General features: G+C 47.9%; 1 protein-coding gene across 1 annotated transcript in view; it reads left to right on the top strand.

The window, feature by feature from the left end:
• Positions 1-3,694: 3,694 nt before the first annotated feature.
• Cplx1 (complexin 1) overlaps positions 3,695-3,792 on the top strand; it is a 31,821-nt gene continuing 31,723 nt past the window's right edge. The window contains exon 1 of the mRNA XM_031337270.1: positions 3,695-3,713. The gene's annotated coding sequence lies outside the window, so the exon portion shown is untranslated. The remainder of the gene's footprint in view (positions 3,714-3,792) is intronic.

Genomic DNA, 3,792 nt, shown 5'->3' with positions numbered 1-3,792 from the left:
GGCTGGGCAGTAGTAGCAGGAGGCTCATGGAAATTGCTGAGGCAGAAGGGATCTCTCTACCTGAAATTCCCTCCACTCACAGCCCTACCTGCTACCCAGCTCAGATAAACGACTGCAATTCTCCATCTTGTGTCTCACATGTTGCTCTTTTAAATAATCACAGGACCCAGCAGGAAATAGGTGCATCCAGGGGGTGCATCCTCCCTGGGTATGCATTATTCAGGGCACTGAATTATTAATTTTGTTTGAAGTTCCTGAACCAATGCCTTGAAGAGGATCAGTTAGATTGCAAAGATACCCTCCATAGTTCCCTGCTGCTAGGCCCCACACCAGAACTGAAGATGACTCCAAGAACCCTAAAAGTTCTTTTAGTATTCTTTCTGGACCCAGAGCAGGGAAGGCATCTGCGTCTCAGAACCTGCCTAGGTAGATGGATAACCTCCTTAGAGGTTGCTTTGTAGAGCTTTCCAGAGAGTGGAGCTGGAGCAGGGCAGCCTATCCTTCCAATCCTTCTGGAGCAACCTACATTGCAGAGGAATCAAAGTGAAGGGTGTTCTGTACCCTCAGAGTCTGTACAAACATAGCCAGACATGAAGTTCTCAGCACAAAGATTTATTACCCTGGAGAGATGGGGGGGGTGAGGTGGGCTTCCTCTGGGTAGGACAAAGATAGCAGGTATTTCTGTAGGAATGGGTTTTTAAGGAGACAAAGGAAAAGTATGTTAGGATGAGTTGGTAAGACCTGATTGGACCTGTTAATCACTGTAGCCATAATATGAATGTTGATGCTGGACCTTGGAGTTTTAGTCAGGCATAAGGAAGTGGCCAAATAAGGTAATAAACCTCAAAAGCTAGCTTAGGAAAGTAATCTAAAAGTTTAGCAAGGGAGAGGGAAGGGGAGAGGACAAGTGCCAGTGCTGTGTTAGCAATGCTCAGGCCAGTGCTGTGTTAGCAATGCTCAGGCCCGTGCGTGTTAGCAATGCTCAGGCCCGTGCGTGTTAGCAATGCTCAGGCCAGTGCGTGTTAGCAATGCTCAGGCCAGTGCTGTGTTAGGAATGCTCAGGCCAGTGCTGTGTTAGCAATGCTCAAGCCTGTTAGATAACCCTTCAGAGGGGTTTTCTGTCAACTTTGGAGGCCCTCTCAGACCTCACATTCTGTGCTTTCTGGTAACGGAGCCTCTGAAGCACCTGTGGAGGGGGGCAAATGAGCAAGGTATCCCTCCTCTGTCCCAGGCCCCTTAGGCAGCATTTATCTGTAAACAAATGCATATGGTGTCCAGGGCTGACCTCTTGGTAGGAATCTGTCCCCTCTAGCTGTTAGCTCCTCTATTATGACATCACTTGGCCATTGATCCATTTTCACCTTTTCCTATTACTGTCTGCCTTCTGTATGTCCTAATACACAAGCCCTCTGCATCCTGGAACTCTCACTTCCTGGATCTTCAACAAACCAGTCTTTTTCACTAGGTTTTTGGGATCCTCTGTACAGCTAGAAGTCTGTAGACTGAAGCTGGATCTTCTGTAAAAGCAGCAAGCTGTCTTACCTGCTGAGCCATCTCTTCACCCCAAAATTCCATTTATATAGAGATATCTCAACAAGAATATTAAAATAGTAATGAGGCTATCCAGCATGATAGTGTATCCATTTAATTCCCAACATTTGGGAGGTAGAAACAGAAGAATCTCTGCTGAGTTTGTGATCTCAAACTGTGAGTTTGAGGCCAGCCAGGTCAACTTGCTCTAAGGCTGCTGTGTCTGCTCCAAATGGCTGGTCAGTTAGGCAAAGGCCTTTTGCCGTCTTGCTTCTTTGTATTATAGGTTCAGAGGTCTAGGTAGCTTGTAACAGCCAGCCTTAGCTGTGGTCCACACCCCAGCTTGGCAGGCAGTTATGGGGCCTTCTCCCTAGGGTAGCACTGCCCTGAAAGATCTCTCAAGCCCAGCAACCACCACCTTCCAGGGTTCTCTCACTCAAACTTAAGACTGTCACTGTCCTCACCTGTTTCCTTCAGCAAAGTCTGGAAATAGCATTGTACTCTCAGGACTTGGGAGGTGATGACAGGAGTGTAAAGGTCAAACATAAAGGTCATCGCTGCCTATATATCAAAACCAGCCTGCAACACATGGGAACTTCTTTGAAAACAACAACCAATAAATAAATAAATAAATAAATAAGAACCAAAACAACACATATACAAAATTAAACTAGAAGACTGGAGAAATGATTCAATAGTTAAGATAACTGACTGCAATTTCAGAAAACCCAGGTTTGATTTCCAGTGTCTGCATGGTAAATCACAACTATTTGTAACTCCAGTCCCAGGGGATCTAATACTCCCTCCTGGATGCAATGGGTACCAGATGCACATGTGGTGCACAGACATGCAGACAAAACACCCATACAGAAAAAAAAAAAAAGCTAGGACAGAGAAACAAAGAGAGATATACCTAGACATAAAGACAAGAACAACAGATATAGTTACAACAGAGACACAAAAGCAGACACAGGAAGGCAAAGACAGCCGGAGAGAAACAGAGGACGTGGAAGTCCACTAGTCCTAGGATACTTTGCCTCTAATAATCTCAGTTGGGCTCAGGACTATGTATGGAGTCAGTGGATGGATTAGGTTGGCCTGCTTTGTCTTAGGAGGTCAACCCAGGGTCTTCTATGGGATTGCTGCCAGAAGGTCAGGTCCCTCTAGTGGAGTGGTGGGGAGAAGAAAAGCCAGTGAGAAGTAATGAATCTGTCTTGCTGTGTGGCCCTTGCTCCAAAAACACAGAATGAGCCAGACTGGGCACATCTGTGTTCAGGTGACCCCATTCCACAGGGTATCAGTCCTGGGCCTGAACAAAGTTTGGGACATCAACCAACCTTACCAGGAGTGTGATGGGTGAACTGAGATGGACAGTGCCAGTAGGAAGGACACTGGGAGACTTAACTCTTCTGTGTCCGGTGTGAGTCATGCTGAGTTTCTGAATGATCCCCTCCTCCTAGGCATATGCCTAGGTGCAATGCAGAATCATCAAGTAGGATCAGACATTATCCCTAACTCCAAGGCCCCAGGCTAAAGTCAGGGCTAAAAGGTGTGGGGCTTGACACTTTCTCTTCCTGTCTCCACTCCAGCTCTGTTCCTGGTCTCTTCTGCTTTGAATCTGCCAGGTCAAAGGAACAAAAACGGATAAAAGCAAGTCCGGGATGGACTCTTCACATCGCCCCCGCCCTGGCCCCCACCCCCACCCTCACCCTCACCCCCTAATGCAAGCCACCAAGCACTCTGGGGCAACTTTGGGATGTTGATGAAGGAGGAATATTCATTAGGCAAGAAGTCTCACTAAATTGGGTGAAGGTCAAGAACAACCTAATTCTGAGGGATGACTCAGCCAGGAGGAACAGTAACAGTTAATGCAATGGCCATCAGCACTAGACCCTGCGGGTCAGGAATTGCTCCCTGGCTAGTCAGAATCAAAAACAGCTTAGGTGTCTCCACATGCTCTGGCTTCTGCGGAGCTGATTGTCTCACAGAAGACCCCAAAGATAAGTGTAGAGATGCTGGGCCAACCTTGTGGCCGGGTTCTTCTGCAGTGCAGTGCAGCCGCAGCAGAGTTGAAATCCTGGTGCCCAGGAAGGGGCGGCCTAGAGGCGGGGCTGTGGCTGTCTCCGAGGAGCCCCCGCCCAGCTATGTCCGCAGTGACCTTCAGGTGTCCCTGACTGGCTAAGGTTTCTATCCCACCAAAGCCACATTTGGCGGCTCTGCACACCGGAGAACCTTGGATGCGTGGGCCTATCTTGCTCGATC

This window comes from Mastomys coucha, unplaced genomic scaffold (genome assembly GCF_008632895.1).
Source record: "Mastomys coucha isolate ucsf_1 unplaced genomic scaffold, UCSF_Mcou_1 pScaffold22, whole genome shotgun sequence".
Lineage (NCBI taxonomy): Eukaryota > Metazoa > Chordata > Mammalia > Rodentia > Muridae > Mastomys > Mastomys coucha.
This window is presented reverse-complemented; position numbering and strand designations above follow the sequence as displayed.